This window comes from Eurosta solidaginis, chromosome 1, assembly GCF_040869045.1.
Source record: "Eurosta solidaginis isolate ZX-2024a chromosome 1, ASM4086904v1, whole genome shotgun sequence".
Classification (NCBI taxonomy): Eukaryota; Metazoa; Arthropoda; class Insecta; order Diptera; family Tephritidae; genus Eurosta; species Eurosta solidaginis.
In genome coordinates, this window is record NC_090319.1 from 353,026,770 (window position 1) to 353,045,794 (window position 19,025).

The 19,025-nt window shown below is 42.7% G+C and overlaps 1 pseudogene; it reads left to right on the plus strand.

Annotated features, from left to right (window-relative positions):
- The first annotated feature begins 3,154 nt into the window (after nucleotides 1-3,154).
- Nucleotides 3,155-6,060, plus strand: LOC137238070 (Golgi-specific brefeldin A-resistance guanine nucleotide exchange factor 1 pseudogene; annotated as a pseudogene).
- Nucleotides 6,061-19,025: the final 12,965 nt, after the last annotated feature.

Genomic DNA, 19,025 nt, shown 5'->3' on the forward strand with positions numbered 1-19,025 from the left:
CGGTCAAAATGAAACTCCTTTTGATTTTCACTAGTCAGTCAAAGTCATGTCAGTATAGGTTGCGTTGAACTAACCGGTTCGTGCGGACCTCACATAAACTGAATACTAGAATACCCATCAACAGCCTTGGTCCTATTTTTTAAGAGATAAGAGTAACTTTGTTATTCTAAGATCGTATGACCTACACATGATCTTTGAACAATGTGCAGCCCGGCGCTTGCCTACACGCATTTCTCGCCTTATCGGTAATGTTCAACGTTCACCTTCTTAAAATTTGACTCTTCCGCTTTTTTGTTTCCATCTATTCCATCTATTGCTTATACTCTTATACACTTTATGCATTAGTTTTTGCCTGACTGTCAATATAAAAGTTGACGCCGCTCCAATATAAGTTATTTCCCTCCAGTTTCTACTGCTTTTTTCACGGCAACTTATTCCACCTGAAAACAGTACAGTGATCTTGGCTATTTGAAGCATGTGTTTCTTTCCCGATCAGCTTACTACACTTACTACAGACACTACCCCATCCATGATTTGGGAACCATCGGTGTACACGTGTATCGCTTCGTTCGCGATTTAAGCTTCCTTGCGCTAACATTATACCTTTATTAGGAGCCTCAGCGAAGTGCTATAGACGTATGGTCTGCGTTGCATGTGTATCTTTATGTCGATGTAACTAACACATGAAAATTCGATATTCGACTTAGAACCGTCTCTAGACACTGATAGAGTTTATAGGGCCATAAATATTCCAAAATATCTAGTCATAGTCATTTTAGTGTCAATAGAAACAACTGGAAAATGTTAGTGTTCGGCCGGGGTGCGTCTGATCCTTGCGAGAGGTGGGCGCACCGGGTCGATCTCAGTGGGAATATGCGTGTGGAAATAGAGAAATAAGAAAGTAGACGAGATTTCTCGTTATAATGGATGTAATTTATTATGTGAATATATATATAACCTGGTTACAATATTACCTGAATATATTCTGGAAAACAGTGGAGATCGTTGGCGGCAGATGCGTGCTGGTTGGCTGTTGAAATCAAAGAGGCCGGTTGTATAGCAAGCTACAACCGTTGACCCGCAAAATCCTCCGTTTTGGAGGGGAAAGGCACCCACACATAAACCCCGACATGTATATGCATGAGTGCTGACAAAAAGCACACATACACGTGCATGTACATGCATGCACATGCATAAGGGTGATGGTGTGGGTGGTTGTAAATTAAGTCGAGTATCGATTTGCAGAGTTGCATTGGGGGGGTCGCAATCAGTTGCGGAAAAGTTAGGCATCCTGCCTAAACATGCCGGCCCCCCTTGCGATACGCAACATCGTTTTCCGCCAATGACCTCCGCTGAAACGAGAAAAAATTAATGTAAGACTTACACACTAAACTTAATCTAAATGAAGAGTTCGTCGGCGACGCAAAATGGCCGGGAATCCTTTCCGACTTGCTTAGCATGCCACCTAAGCTAGGATGATAAAAGTTAACGGTGATGAACAGATGTAAGTGAATATTTCTTGCCATTGAATTATACATAATTCTTAAATATAGAAATTCAGAATGTAATAGGTGTATAGTCGATGGCCAGTAAGGCTGGACGAAGAGGCCGAGGTCTCCGTTCCAGATTGGCACCATTTTTTGTTATTCTGTGGTTTTTGTCGTTCCGGATGGAGAGGCCGAGGTCTCCATTCCAGATTTGCGGTTTTTTTTGTTGGTTGGACGAAGAGGCAGAGGTCTCCGTTCCAGACTCGATGGTTTTGAGGTTTTTCTGGGCTGGACGAAGAGGCCGAGGTCTCCGTTCCAGCGTATAACGTGTCGTGTCGCTCTCAGGGCGACTGTGGCATTTTTATGGATGTACCAGGGCGAGTGGCCGTGAGGTTGGTTGGGTGATGCGCGTTTTCGCTGCAGCGCATGCATTTCGTCAGTTGTGTATTATATTATTACCCTACAAAACACCTGGTCACAAACCCTACCCACGCCCATGCAAATGTGACTACGAAGATAACCCATCACCGTAAGATGACTAGTCAAATGACGTGGAGTGACGAGAGCGTTTTTTGCAAAGTATTTAGTGCTGTGATTTCGAGCAGCTTATGTGTTTCAACAAAAACCAGCGGTGTGTGGGAGGTTGGAGCGGACGTGATTCCAAGCCACCCGCGCAAAATTACTTGTTTTCGTGATACGCGTGGTGTTTTATTAACAAACCTACGTTAAAATATATGAATAAATCGAGTTTAAAACGAACCGTAGCGGCTAACGACGGTATTGATTTAATTTTGTGCGACAGCTCATGGCGAATAGCGAAAATCGCAATTAAACTCGAAGGTGTAGCAACTGCTGGTGCTTGCATGCAGATTGGCGATGCGTTCCCCACGACGCGGTCTATCTGCACGTACCATTCTGAGATTGCATGCAACCCTGTCGTGTATTTCTTGGTTAGTTGACAGCTAGTATGGTGAGTTTGTGGCGTGCGAATATATATATATACATATATGAATTTGCTTGCCCTTGAAACAAAAACTAGGTCACTGGGGTAGTAGCACACTAGGCCGGTAGAAAAGGTTGACTTTTCCCAATTTCGGGACTCTGTCGTGTCGGGATTCTTTACTTTCGGGACTCGGATGGTTTTTGCACCGAGCTCTTATAATGACCTTTTGTGATATTTGTTGTTGAAAAACAACAAGTCCTGCCCCCCAGCCAAAAAAAACAAGCAGTACCGAAGGCAAAAAAATCAAAAAATCAAAAAGGAATTTTTTTGTTGTTGTTTTTTTTTTGTAAATGAGACCATAATTATTTTTAAATGAGGTTTTCGCCTTTATTTTTGTGAGTAAGTATGTTTTGGGACTGCCCGGGCGCCCATATGGGTTAAAAAAATGCCGATCCCGATTTTGTGTTTTGCGGGTTTTCGGTACCCGGTTGCCTCTTTTTATGCAACACTAATATGATATGGCGAGCCAAGTAGGCATACATACATACATATGTACATACGTTGGTTACAAATATGCCAACGGCAAAAGACAAAACAACTGAACATTCATACACACCCGTGTATAGAATGTAAAATTCCATTGAATTGAAAGAAGCGGTAAAAAAATCGAATGATTTTTTTTTTCGCTCTTTCAATTCTTTTTACTACGGCGATTGAAGCATGACGCATGGACAATTGGAAGAAAATGGTAAGTAATGAAAAATTTTTGAATTAATTTTATTTCAATAAATATGTTTATGTTATTTCGGATTATTAATGCATTTTCTTTTATTTTCAGGTGACTGGTGATGGATGCAGGCGGTGACGATCCTGCAAATTGGCATGGGCACCGGGTTTTGTTGGTTTTTTTTTCTTTTTTAGGTTACCGGCATTGCAAAGGGGTGCTCCAGCTGCGGCGTCGGCCGCTCCGTCAGTTGCCACACCTTTGCGATGCCCATTGACGCAGATATTAATGGATTTTTTTTTTTCTTTGCAGGTTGGTGGCAGTTCATTGAGTGGAGGTAACCGAACTGGTGGAAAATCTGGACCGATGTTGTCTGCGACTCAGCCCGACGCAGACGTCGTTAGGAATGTAAACATTCCAATTATAAAGTCCAAAGATAACGCGAAACCCTGTTTTTTTTGTTCTGTGAAGATACATCGGCATCGCTAGGCGAAATGCTACCTTTACTCGCAATACACTTTCATGGCAATCAAAAATCACTTATAAAGGAGTTGGTCTGTTCGCTAAGCGCGCGTCTACCACAGTTCTCCGAAGATCGAAATGCCGCTAATATTTTAAGTCAATTTCAAATGATACCACAGGTAAAATCGGCACCATTGGCTCCAACACCTGCAACACCCGCAGGAAATATACTCGATATGCAAGGCAAAATTACCCAAACTCCGACTGCTACAGTGCAGGGTGGTATAACCGATGCTGAAGTAGTATGGAGCCCATTATAAATGTAGGACACTGTGATGAGCATGTCGCTGTTGACAATCGGACACAAGCTGATTCACAGTCCACTATTGCTGGCGGTACTTAATGTCCTGTTGGTGACAGTGAAATGAACGCCTTACAGTCAAATGAAGGGGGTAGCAGTGAATATATACATTCCGTGGGTGTGCGTTTCATGCAACAAAATTCGATTGATGGCTCAGAAGGCTCAGCATCATTGCTCCCCTGAGGTTTGCCATGCATGCCGCAACTTTTCAGTTTCTTTGTATTGCTCTGCAATCCCTTAGATACCTCAGCAGAATACAGATACCATGATTCATATGGGCTTAAGCTTACTCACTGTTGCCCTTAAGGTGGGTGCAGATAGCACTGGCGAATACGATACGCTGTTGGAGTTGGTCAAAGATGACTTGTGCAGGAGTTTGTTAGCGTTACTCAACTCCGAACAATTTTTGCAGCTGATCTACAGCTGTGCTTTTTTACTTTTCGAATCGTTGCGCGATCACTTGAAATTCCAATTAGAAGCTTATCTCAAAAAAATATTTGAGATTATTCCAAGCGATAGCCCATAAACGCCTTATGAAATGCGCGAGCTAGCATTGGAAAATTTGCTTCAGCTTTGGGTACCAGGTTTTGTTTCGGAACTGTATTTCAATTACCATTGCGAATTGTATTGTACCGACTTGGTTGAAGGTCTAGTAAGCTTACTCTTCAAATACACTCTGCTACAAAGGCTGTCTATAGTACACACATACTCGCTTTGGACACTTTGGCTTCGCTTATTAAGATTATCGAAGCTAATTGTGTTGCCTCAAAAAATGTTGATAATGAAGTTTGTGGCAGTTCGGCCACAGGTGTAATTAGTTCCACGGGTCATTCACGTCATAACTCTGAACTGGAGAGCATTATAGTCGATGGCAGCAATGATGATAATAGATCGGTTGTGGAAAACATATCCAAATTCATTAATAGCTCATCATGTTTACGCCTAGGCGCTGGCGGTGGTGTAGCCAATGCAGGCCTAGCGCGCGAGTATCTCCAAAACATAAAAGAGAAAAAACGGTGCTCACACAAGGCACGGAACTGGTTAATCAACGACCCGGTAAGGGTATACAATACTTGCAAGAGCATGGTATATTGGGCCCGCACCTCGAACCTATGCCTTGTTTTTGCGTGAGAATCCGGGGCTTGGTAAAAAAAAATGATTGGTGAATATACATCGAAGAAAAAGCGTGTTGATTCAGAGGTTTTAAAGAATTTTGTGGATTCATTTGATTTTGCTGGTTTGAGAGTGGATCAGGCGCTGCGTTCGTACTTGGAGACGTTCCGTTTGCCGGGCGAAGCGCCGTTAATTTTCCTTGTACTTGAGCATGTTGCTGATCACTGGCATAAACAAAGCACTGAGCCCTTTGCCAACACAGATGCAGCTTTCAGTTTGGCTTATGCCACCATCGCGTTAAATATGGATCAATATGACCCGAATGCAAAACGCCTGCATGTGCCAATGACATCAGAGGACTTCGCCAAAATTTACGTGGCCTAAATGGTGGCAATGATTTTGATCAGGAGATGCTGTCACTTATTTTTCGAGCCATTATCATGAGTATGGGGAATGTTTGCGTGAAGGATGGAAACATATTTTGGAACTGTTCCTGCAGCTCTTACGTTGAAAATTGTTGCCAAAGTCGTTGATTGAGGTGGAAGACTTTTGTGAGGAACGTGGAAAAAGTGGCTATGTGAGCGAAAATCAAGGTGATTAAGTATGATTGTTTAAAAGATATGCATATATATCTCAGTTACTGAAAAGGATGTCAATTCTATTTTATGTTTTTTTTTTCTCTCAGAAATTATCAATTCACGCTGGAGGAAGTTGAGTCATTTAGCTATCGTGTACAAATGCATGGCGTGTGATAGCCCGTATCGCAGTACATGAAGCGCGTATGCATGAAATTCGTATAGAAAAGTGCAACCAAAGATTTAAAGCGTGTTGTAGCAACAGCCTCAACCTGTCTCAGTGAGTGGGTGAGTTTGATTCAATTATTAGAGGTTTGTGCTTCGAAATCGTAGTAGATTGGTAGTGGTATTTGGTAGTATATTAGTAGTGATAATAAATTTGTACATGCCAAAGGTTTTTGGGGAAATAAGTCATTTTCTACTAAATATGTCGTGAATTGATAAGTCATGTGGGTTTGGTCATTCTGTCAGAAATTGTTTGGAGAATGCGGTATGTTAGAATTTTATTCAAAAACGCACCATCTCAACTGTGGTTGCCAAAACTCCCTATATGAACATAAGGTCAATGCATTTTCTCATAAGGGGGAGTTAAATAAAAACATTCCGAGACGAATCCAACTCTAACATAGGGCTGTTTGGTGACATATCCTGAATAGGGAAATTTCTGACAAATACCCCGAGATAGCATGATTTTGAACAGGCAGCCGGCATGGGGTGATACGCCACTCAGCAGCCGCAATGAACTGACAAAAACAAAAACAAAAGAGATTGGCTTATTGTCTTAGAACTTTGTATTCCTACCTTGACTTTGACAGAAGTCAAGCTTTTGTGCGGTCCTGCTACACAGGGAGTATTCACCCTTTTATTCCGAAATTTCGGAAAGTGCTTTTCCGTTAAGTATGCATGGAAGCGCTCCGGATAAACCGTTCATTTAGAATATTCGGAATACGTTCTTTGATACTACCTCACGAGGTCCGAATATGCATAATATTCCAACTACAAACCGATTGTCCGAACATACGGAATTAATAGAACAGAAGATCGACTTTTAATACGCGCCCAAAAATATTTCTTAAATTTATTCAAAAAACAATGTTTCGACGCTGCATGCAGTCGGATAGCATTTATGCATGCATGAATTTCCTGGCACCCAAAATTAATGCGTCCTCGTTATGGGATAACGAGTGAATGGGGTGGTTTCTGGTGTCCTCGCTCGGGGCGAGCGAGTGAATTCGGGGATTTTCCGGTGTCCTCGCTCTGGGTGAGCGAGTGAATTATGGGGTTTTCTGTTCAGGGGGCCCACGGTTAGTCTTGTTAAAAAAAACTTAGATCGGAAAGGAAAAATGTTTTTTTTGTTTGCGAGCTTTTTGTACGCTCTCCCGCGTCTTCGTGCGTCTCGCTCCGTAGTCAGGTGTAGGAGTCCCTCCGGCAGACTCGAAACGAGACCGGAGGTAGAGAAAAAAAGAGAAGATGTAGGATCGCCCTCCGGTAGACTCGCACCATCACGAGACCGGGGGGTTGATTAGGGCATAGCCACAAGCTTAGGGATAGCGGGGCATCACGGCGCGTGGTTGAAACGCGTCTTCATGTCCCGCGCTCCCTTTCCCCATTGCCATCGCGTAGTAAGTTTTAGGGTTCCCCTCCGGTAGACTCGCACCATCACGAGACCGGGGGGTTGATTATAATATATGGCTCGGGAGAAACGCAGGCTTAGGGGTAGAGAGACACGAAGACGCGGGTTCCTTAATTTGCTTTCTATGCTATTACAACCGTGGGCCTCTAATTGTAGGTAGTCGGGGGAAAAGGTGTTTTGGGTTTGATTTTTTTTTGAAGGGAGGGGTATGGAGGAACGGAGGGATTGTTAGGAGGAGCACTTAGCCTTCTCGCAATCCGTCTCTTCCGTTGGAAGAAGGATCAGTTTGACCAAAGGTCGTCTGACTTGACCCTTCTCGGTTTTGAGGTCGACTACGCGTACTCGGTCATCTTCGCCGGGGTGTACGTTGACAACTCGACCTAACCTCCATTCGTTGGGAGATAAGTGGTCCTCTTTGAGGACAGCGAGATCTCCCACTTTTATATTTTGTTTGGGACGCTTCCACTTCACTCTTTTTTGAAGTTCGGATAGATATTCGGTTTTCCATCGCTTGCAGAAAGTGTGATGGAGGGCTTTGAGTTTCTGCCACCGATTGATCATCGAGGCAGGGCTCTCACTAGCATCCGGCTCTGGCGGAGCCAGTAGATGGCCGCCAGTGAGGAAATGACCTGGAGTAAGCGGCTCAAGGTCCGTTGGGTCATTGGATGCCGGGCTGAGGGGCCGCGAGTTCAGGCATGCCTCGATGCGGCACAAGAGTGTATGGAATTCCTCGAATGTAAATTTGTGTGGTGAGGCTATCTTTTTGAAGTGGCTTTTGAAGCTTTTCACTCCAGCCTCCCACAGCCCTCCCATGTGGGGAGCGCCCGCAGGGATGAAATGCCAAGTGAGTGACTGGTGGCTGTACTTCGAGACAGCATTGTCTCGGGCTTGTGCCATGAAAGTTTTGAATTCCGATCGTAGGGATCGTGAAGCTCCGACAAAGTTTGTACCGTTGTCGGAGTAGACGTTTTTGGGACATCCGCGTCTAGATATAAAACGGGCAAAAGCCGCAAGAAATGATGGGGTGCTGAGGTCAGTAGTGGCCTCCAGATGAATCGCTCGTGTGGAAAAACACACGAAAAGGCAGACATAGCCTTTGGATAGTCGACACCCTCTGCCGCGGTAACTTTTAATGTCGAAGGGTCCGGCAAAGTCGACTCCAGTATTCGTGAATGCACGGCTGAATGTCGTGCGTTCGCGAGGGAGAATACCCATAAGTTGGGTCTGAGCACGCTTTCGGTGTACAGTGCAAACTTTGCAATTGTGAATTGTAGCCCTAATCATGGTTTTGATGTTAGGTATCCAGTATTGGGTGCGTATCAGACGCAACATGAGTTGGTTCTCCCCATGCAAACTTTGTTGATGAAACATTAGGACTGTAAGACGGGATAACCTGCAGTTGTATGGAAGGAGGATTGGGTGGCGTTCATTAAAAGCTAAGTCCTTTGACGCCCCGAGTCGCCCTCCTACCCGAATGATGCCATGTTGGTCTAGATAGGGATTAAGTGAGAGTATTGCACTTTTCCCTGCAATTGGTTTTCCGGCCTTTAGATAATTATATTCGGAACTATAATGTTGTTTCTGATAGATTTTAATTAAAAGTCGTGTAGTGGCCTTAATTTCATCAGGGGAGATTAGGTGCGACATGACCTGGAATGAATTTTTTGTTTCGGGGTGGGTTCTTCGGTAGAACCTCATAACGTGTGATAAGACCCGTAGAGCCCTAGGTAGTTCGGAAAAGCGTTGAAGAATATCGGTAGGATTGACGGTTGTTGTTGCGCAGGTCTTTGCCCTCTTTTCCTCTACGGAGGTGATGTAGTCACTTTCTTGTGCTGGCCATTGGGAAGTGTCTTCTTGCAGCCAAGAAGGTCCCTGCCACCACAACGAATTGTTGACCAATTCAGACGCAGGTACTCCTCTGCTACCTAAATCTGCTGGGTTGGACTCTGAGTTCACGTGCAACCAGTCCCTATGTCCGACCATGTCGATGATCTTGGTGATCCGATGTGCGACGAAGGTTGACCAGGAACAGGGCGGTTTCCTTATCCATGCGAGGACGATCGTTGAATCCGTCCACAGGTGCACTTTCACTGGTCCCAACTTGAGATTCCTGAAAATTGATTCGGTGATTTCCGCTAACAGCACGGCTCCGCAAAGCTCCAATCGTGGAAGAGAAAGAGTTTTCACTGGGGCTACTCGGGTTTTGGCTAGAAGTAGGTTTGTGCAGACATTATCATCCGTTTTGACACGCATGTAAATGACTGCTGCATAAGCCTTCTCGGATGCGTCACAAAATCCATGGATCTCGATGTCGGTTCCTGGAGAAAAGTTGACCCATCTAGGTATCCGGATTTTATCGATTTCATGGTATTGGTCGGTGAAGGTTTTCCATCGTTGCAGCGTACTGGTAGATACTGGTTCGTCCCAAGCGGTGCCTTCCAACCAAATACTCTGCATGAGTATTTTTGCCACAATGACCATAGGCGCAAGCCAGCCTAAAGGGTCGAAAAGTTTGGCTATAGCGGATAGGACTGCTCGTTTGGTGATGTTTGCACCATTTTCCAGGGTTCCTGCCTTGAAATAAAATACGTCTGAGTGAGCGTTCCATCGTATTCCCAGGGCTTTTACCGAACTAGCTTCTTCGAACGCTAAGAAATCCTCGCTGAGCAAGTCCGTTTTGGGGATGTCGTTTAGAATTTCCTTACAGTTTGAAGTCCACTTGCGTAATGGAAAGCCAGCTGAGTGTAAGGCTTCGTGAATCTCGTTTCTTGCTTTGATGGTTGACGCTATTGTGTGTCCTCCAGATAAAACATCATCTACGTACATACTCTCTCTTAGTATGCTAGCCGCTGTAGGGTGTGAATTTGCGACGTCGTCAGCCAGTTGTAGGAGCGTTCTTATCGCGAGATATGGAGCGCAATTCACTCCGAAGGTAACCGTCTTTAATTCGTAAAGACTAATAGGGTCATTCGGGGAAGTGCGATGCACAATACGTTGAAATTTGGTGTGATTTTCGTTCACCCAAATTTGTCGATACATCTTTTCGATGTCGCTATTGAAGACGAAACGGTATAGCCTCCACCGTAATATGAGGATGGGTAGATCGGCTTGTAGAACTGGGCCTGGGAGTAGAATATCATTTAGGCTCTTCCCGTTGGCCGTAGGGCTCGAGGCATTGAATACTACGCGTACCTTTGTAGTGGTACTTTCCGCTTTAATAACGGCGTGGTGGGGCAGGAAATAATTATCCGAATCGTCGGATGGAATATTCTTTTCAATTTTTCTCATATGTCCGAGCGTTTCATATTCTGACAACACTCGAACATACTCTTTACCTAAGTCTGGGTTTTTTATTAGCCGCCCCTCATTCCGGAAGAATTGAGAGCATGCACGCTTCAGGGATGGTCCTAAGTTAATATTGTTAGGGTAATCCTGCCGGAATGGTAGTGACACGGTGTACCTTCCCTTCTCACTACGCTGCGTTGTTTCTTTAAATAGTTGTTCGCAGTACCTTTCTTCTTCATTTAATATTTTATTTTTTGATACATTTTCTACCTCCCAGAACGCTTTGAGTTGGTTGTCTAACGCAACCTCGTTGTAAAAAGACATAATGCTCTTCGTTGGATTCGGTGATTCGATACGACCGGTTAGTATCCAACCGAACACTGTCTCTTGGGCTAAGAGTGTGTTTAGCACATTCTTCTTTATACCGCTCATTATAATTTGGGGATATATATCTCCGCCAAGTATGAGGTCTACGTCTTCGTTGACGTAGAACCTCTTGTCTGCCAAGACCAAGTCTGGGAATGCCTGCATAGTCATTGCATTGATATGACAGGATGGAAGATTCCCAGTGAGTTTCGCTAGAACTAGTACTGGTGTAGTCAGGCTGAAGCAGGGATCCACTGGTGAACGTAGTTCGATGTTGGATGCTTCTTTCACCTGAGCTGACACCGCATTTGTGATGCCTGAAACATGGGCATGCATTTTCCTCGCTGGCAAATTGATTCTGCGTTTCAGTCTTTCAGTTATAAAGGAACATTCAGACCCAGAATCAATTAATGCCCGCGCGGAAAAGTCGGTACCATTATGGTGAATGTGTACGCGAGCAGTTCCTAATAGCACGCCTGTGCTGGAATTGGCATGGCAGGATTTGACATTCTGATTCGCCGAGGAAGGTGGTTGTCCCGATTCCTGCCTTTTCCTTGCCTGTGCCGAAGTTGATGGGGCATTATCCGCATCTTTGAAGGGATTTCGTACCGCCGGTTGCTGAAGTGTGTCCGCATGCAGGAGCGTGTGGTGACGAGAGTGGCATTTGGAACAGTTGTACGAACTGGTGCACCTCGTCACTGTGTGTCCTGGGGATAAACAATTCAGGCAGCCGTTTGTGGATTTGACGAATTTAATCCTTTCTACCGGATTTAAATCGCAAAAACGTGAACAGTTGCGTAATCTGTGCTCCGTAGATTTGCACATTTTACATATTGATTTTGTTGTTTGCTTGGTTGCTTTGGTTTGAAAAGCACCAAGTCTTTTTGTAGGGTTTTCCGTCGACTGGCGCGACGTGTTTGATTTTTGCACTTTAGAAGTGGCATTCCCTGTAAAACCAGACACGGTTTCAAGTGTCTGGAAACGATTTGACAAGAATTTGTCCATATCCTCCCACTTGGATATGTCCGTCTTGTGGTCAATGCTCTGCTCCCATAGAGCCAACGTATTTTCAGGTAATTTTGTCGAACATAAATAGGTAATAATCGCATCCCAATTTGTAACATCGATCTGATGTGTTTTTAAAGATGCCAAGCAATTATTTATGTCGCGCTGTAAGGTTTTGATAGAGCTGCCGCACTCGCTATCTATCTTTTTTAAATTAAACAAAATTTGTAGTTGTGAGTTCACGAGAATCCGTTTATTCTCGTATCTCTCACATAGGTTTTTCCAGGCTGTTTCGAAGCCTTCATTTGTCAAAGGACATTTCTTGACAATGTCCTTTGCCTCACCTTGGGTTTTTTGGTTAATGTGGAATAACTTTTCTACCGGGCTTAAGCGACTGTTATTTTTATAGATGGCCGTGAACAGGTCACGAAACGTTGGCCAAGATAGGTAGTCGCCCTTGAATACCTCAGTATCGCAAGCTGGCAGGCGGATACTGTGTTCGCGCCCGCGTTCTCCCTCAGGTTTGACTGCCCTATCTTTTTCCTCCTTCAATTTGGCTTGAAGTTCAGCCATGTTTGACATGCATCTCAGGAATACGGAATATGCCGCTTTATGCTTGATCTTGACCGCTGCAATTTTCTTTGCGTCGAGCGTGTCAGAGCCAAGCAACTCCTCTAGGGCGTTCTCTGCTTTTTCCCACTTAGCTTGCAACTCTTTTTGCTGTATTGCAAGAGTGTGTACAGTGTGCAGAGCCGCATTGATGTCATTAAAATCGGCCTCGAATTCGATTATTCGATCGGCCAATCTAATATATGATTCCATGTTCATGGATTAAAATTTGTGATCAAATTAAAAAGGGGTTATAAAACTGAAAAAACCTGTGCGATTCACCCAACCAACAATGATTAAAATATAGAAAAACTCTTTATTTAACGCTTTCAATTTGTTTATTTTTTCACTGACTTTGCAGCTTATTTGTGCCGTAAAACAGGGAGCAGGGGGAAGCAACACCAATGTGTTTTGTGTAAATAAAGGGGGCCACTCGCCACTTCCAAGTTAAATTGTATTGTATACTAAGTGCGCGCGTTGATATAAACTCGACGAAAAGTGTGAAACCGTGAAATAGATCTTATGCAACAAAGAACAAAAAACTGTGTAACAAGATTGATTAAGGAAATTAGTGAAAATAATAGTGACGCAAAAGAAATTAAATTTTGCCGCAGTCAAATGGCGTGAAATTTTTGTGAAAGTGAGGTTATGTGCACCTCTTCCCTGTGCTGTGTCTGGAGAGCCTTACCGCTGGTGGGGGGACAGACCAGATAGTCACAAGGAATCTTAACCGACGTTAATGCAACGCGTTTGCACTTATTTTCTTTTTCGGCACTAAATTTTTTACACTTTTCGCGGTTAATTAGAAATCACTACGCACTTTAAATTGATTTTTCGCACTTTTTATTTGTTGTTTTAACCAAAAAAAAAATGTGGCAAGAAATATTGCACTTACTCAGGTATTTTTTGGTGACTTGTATTCCGATGTGGCAAGTAGCTTGCTATGGTGCTGATGTGGCAAGATGGCTTAATCTCTCAGTGTTTTTTTTCTCACGCTGGTATGATATCATAGACTTTTCGTTGGTGGGCAAACTTCTTTTTCGGATGAATTTTTTGTGAGGAATTTGAAATTAGTGCGGTCAGCTATGATCTTATGTTGTGGACTGTAATTTATATCGCTGTGGTTCCTTTTTCGGGGAGAAGGACCAAATGTTCGGCCGGGGTGCGTCTGATCCTTGCGAGAGGTGGGCGCACCGGGTCGATCTCAGTGGGAATATGCGTGTGGAAATAGAGAAATAAGAAAGTAGACGAGATTTCTCGTTATAATGGATGTAATTTATTATGTGAATATATATATAACCTGGTTACAATATTACCTGAATATATTCTGGAAAACAGTGGAGATCGTTGGCGGCAGATGCGTGCTGGTTGGCTGTTGAAATCAAAGAGGCCGGTTGTATAGCAAGCTACAACCGTTGACCCGCAAAATCCTCCGTTTTGGAGGGGAAAGGCACCCACACATCAACCCCGACATGTATATGCATGAGTGCTGACAAAAAGCACACATACACGTGCATGTACATGCATGCACATGCATAAGGGTGATGGTGTGGGTGGTTGTAAATTAAGTCGAGTATCGATTTGCAGAGTTGCATTGGGGGGGGTCGCAATCAGTTGCGGAAAAGTTAGGCATCCTGCCTAAACAGTTAGTATTACATTTGACATTTTTTTTAGCTGTAGAACCTTTACCTTCTGAATTTGGTAACATAAGTAGTATGGCTGGAACTATCCAATCCAAATTTAGATACCAACTGCAAGATCACCGTAATGTAACCAAGCTTCCAATTCCACAAAGATGAGCACGAGAATTCAGGCATGGTGTACCTGATGTCCGGAGATCTATAGCAAATTTCTGTTGTTGTTGTTGTAGGGATAAGGTCACTACCCGAAGGCTTTGGGGGGTGTTATCGATGTGATGGTCCTTTGCCGGATACGGATCCGGTACGCTCCGGTAACACAGCACCATTAAGGTGCTAGCCCGGTCATCTCGGGAACGATTTACATAGCCACATTAAACCTTCAGGCTATACCTCCCTCCCCACCCCTAAGTTCCATGAGGAGCTTGGAGTCGCCAGAGCCTCGTCTGTTAGTAAAACAGGATTCGCCACGGATAGGTGAGGTTGACAATTTGGTTTGGAGAAGCTATAGATTGCGCTGGCAACCTGAAAGGGTTGCGCTACACAGCCCCTCGAATCTGGTATTTTAGTCGCCTCTTACGACAGGCATACCTACCGCGGGTATATTCTGACCCTCTAACCCCTGAGGGCATAACAATGTCGATAAGCTGAGTTGTTAAATAGAGTGGCGCTGTTGGCAGGATTTCACACCCAATTGGACATGCACATGCCTTTGGTGTTTGATAAATGCTTTGCGCTGACTATAATCTACTTCAATTCTTACATGTCGATAGCAAATTTCTATTCAACGCGTAGGATTTAGGTGCAATGTTTCGAGACAAAGATTTTACATTTTGAATTTGGAATTTTGCATTTGAAAAAATTACAATTTACAGAGAACATACCAACAAATCTTCTCTGCCTGTTATCTGATAACTCACCCATCATAAGCTCTTACACGCTATGGAATAACACTAAGGCCCAGTTTTTCAGTACAAGTTCAACTCAGTTTGTCAGTTAAACTACGCTTAAACTTATTCTGCAGTTGCTCAGTCCATTTTAACTGAAGTTTAAGCTGAGCTTAAACGGCCGATTAGGCATGGTTAAACTCTAATTAACCTATCAGTTACTTGCGTTAGTTCGAAATGGTGTTATACCTAACAAGCATTTGTTCTTAAGTACCATTAGAGCTCATGTCGATAACTAGGCATACTTCTAAAATCTCAAGAGTTGCTTAGAAATAGGGGCTCAACTCGAGAACCATAGCGTACTCAGCAAAAGAGAAAATTTTTTATAAAGCAAACAATGCTATTAAATTGAAAAACGATAGTTCCCTACTTGTGGTTCTCTAACTGGACTCTCAAATGTAACATTCCAATACTACACTATTTTCACGAAAATGCAATAAAATATATATAATTCATTTTTGATTAATTACGTTTCATAACTGGTATCGATCGGGTGTTTATTTCTCAAAATAAATAGCTTTTGGCTTTGGTGCAACCACCTTGGAGATTTCTCTTTAACTTCACCTCAGCTCTATATCCAATGTAGGATATCAACTTGAGAAACGTGTTGAATATTCATTTGAAAAATGTACATTTGTCAAAATCTCTAAAAGTTTGGATAATATTTTGAAAATGCTAATGACGTTGGAGATCAACTCGAGAACTATAAATTTTACAAAATTTCTCAAAGGTTGAATAGTGATTGGAGAATGAAGTTGGATATCAACTTGAGAACTATCTTGTTTAAGAATAACTAGATAATAATTATGAATATCATTTCCGGAACTATATATATGTTACGCTGAAGAAATATCTTTTAAATATTTGTTGTGTAAACAAAATTCAGCTGTTGTCGTATCTACAAATTATCTAGATAATAAAAAACCAGTTTTGCCTTAAAAAAGTTTACCCCAAAGGCGGGCTTAAGCTGTGACTGTAAAACTGCTTAGTAGTTTAACTGGAGGTTAAATTTGACAAGAGTTTAAGCAAACTCAGTTTAAGCTTAGCTTAACGAACTAAATGTCTTTCCGTATAAGCAATGAGAGCACAATTACGCTATGGAATGCAGATCCCTGAATTATAGTGATCTGAGGTAGGCTTTCTATACGAATAATATTGAAATTAAGGGACATATTATGTATGACGCCGTGACATATTGCGTCGCAGTCACTCATATTCACAATCGCCAGGCATTCAGGTTGCTTCCCACTAACTGAAGTGAATGAATGCACTAATATGTTAGGAATTTTGGTTCGCAAGAGAAATAATAACTCGTCGCGTTATACATAATTCGCGCCTAAAATGACGACCGGGGTGTACGAATTAATAGTGGGTGAGGCTAGTATGTCGAACCGCCCACTATGAATGCTTCCGTCATGCTTTGGACGATACACAGTTTTTCTTTATTAGTTTAAAATGAGTATGATGGCTCACGCAGTCCCGATATCAAACGCTCATCTCAATCACGAAAGTAGAACTTTTTGAAAAATTGTATGCTGGGACTCTCAAACTGCGTCAGCTTGATAATTGATAACAGCAAATAGTTTGAATAGCAATGTTGTTTAACATTGGCTTTCAATGGCGCGGCATTAGCTTTAAAGCTTTGCTGTTGAAGTTATAGCGACTTTAAATAGCTCAGCGTTTGTTTATAGCAAGCACCACGAGGGATAGCTGATATTGCACAACTTAAACTGACTTATTGTCGTCGAAATCGCTAGCGGTATTAAACTGCCAGTTTCAAAAGGTTTGGCCCCAAAAGAAATTGCTGTTAGAGGCGTTGCTTCGACATTACAATTGAAAGGATCGGCTGCGTAATATAGTCGTTGTAGATGGTTACGAATGTTTCTTTCCTACACTTTTCCTCAATTGCTACCAGTAATAGGCCTGAAGATTTTATACAATTGCGGTTGCATGTGAATAGAGGCTGAGACTATCAAACGTCAAACTTAAGATTTAATAGGATCTGTCAGCTAGTCAGCATAACGTAATCGACATAGACCTTCAATTGTTGTCACATTCGCCAATTCCACGAGGTCGCTGACAGTGTGAAGTTACTAAAGTTGAAATACTGTAAATTTTTGAGTTGTATATGTTTGCATAAAACATACGGGCTGAGGGGGTCGAAAGAGCTCTATGAATTCGTTAAAAAATCCTGTGCGGCAGCTTGGAACCGAGTGATACCAGAATCTAAAGAAGAATGTGCATAGTTATGCCACAAAAAGGCTACTCTGTCTCATATACTCTATGCTGACTAGGCAATCCTGGTCGAAGGAAAAATTCTAAGACATCCTACACAACGTTTCGTATGGGAGTGGGCATGGTGGGTGAATTCGTTCATATTGCGACAAAATATAAAGCCCTTGCTTAGAGGCTGCCATCGATTGGGAGATTGGAAGATATGATTAAGTATTTCAAAATTATACTGCAAAAGAAGCAGTGTTTCTAATTTAATTGGAAGGATAAGGCTAAGAAGTCGTAGTCGCCTTGTACTGCAGGAAGGCCATTAGCCAGAACTGATGCGACTTTTGAAATGTCGTACACGAATCACCGTGCTAAATAAATACATGGTTAACATTTCGGAAAGGCGTCAGCGGCATGGGCGCAAGTTATTCTTCTTCCTGCCAGGTGTGATACATTACCGTGTGCATGTACCTGCCCATTTTTTAGCTGCAACACATTTATTCCCTTGGAAAAAGTAATACAGAAGAGACGCATTTGCGACAGTGGAGGGGTATTGCAAGAGCAAGTGCAATTAAATCAAAATCAAATGATAAATGTCCCGGACAATTGTCACTCGGATCCATAGGCAGAAATGGGTGAACTGGAAGTCGCGGTCTCCAGGAAATTCAAGTTTTCACTAGCCATCAATAGTCTGATCCTGACGGAGACTTCCGTTTGAAGAGCAGTCAAGTCTTTTGCCCCGGTGGTGAATATCATGCGCTCTGCTGACCTTATTCTGCCTGGTAACTGGGATGTTCTGATGAGACTATCTTCAATGTGTGTCCAAGCGGCGCATCTCAACAGAACGGAAAACTCTTTCTGCGCCAGCACGACATCGCGTCTCTTCTGGTTTAACTGAGTAGGTCCTTAAAGTCCTCTCTCGCCGAGCAAATATCGCCCTTTATAAGTATGGTTCGTAATCAGGAATAAAGACACTTCACTTTTTGAAGGCGATGAGTGAGATGAATGAATAAAATCTCAGCCATTAACTTGGTCATGTTATGTGGGTGAATGAAAATTTCCCAAACCAGAACGTTGTTCTGTCGACAAAACCGCTAACAAAAAATAGTAAATGGCGATAGGAAGTGTAAGAATTACGAAGTTTTAAAAACCCACTAGGGGGTATATAATTATCAGTTTTTGTCGATATATGATAGCTTTAACTTTTTAGCTGGTGCATTACGTTGACCATATTTGTGCTTACCAATGCAGTGGCTTATCGGTTATAACAAGACATTTTCCGGTGCAATGACACTTACGCCGTGTGCAGTAGGCCAAATTTTATCACTCACAGTGGGTGACCAGAAATAGTCCAGACACCATAGCAGTATTAAAACACAACGGCGCACGACTGATAGGTAAACAAAATAACTACTGCTACCTTACCATGACTCAATTATTACACAAATATTTAAGGCGTTGTTGCATAAATAAATTAGTATGTACGCGAGTGCGTACTTTTATACGCCTTTCACAGTCATGGCTCATATACCACATATAGAAATAGAACTTTCTTACTTTGAATTATTGGCACACATTTCTACAAAGAAGACGAGGTAGACCTCAAACTAAGTACGTTAATATGTAGTTACGATGACTTTTGCGGTATAAAAGTAAAT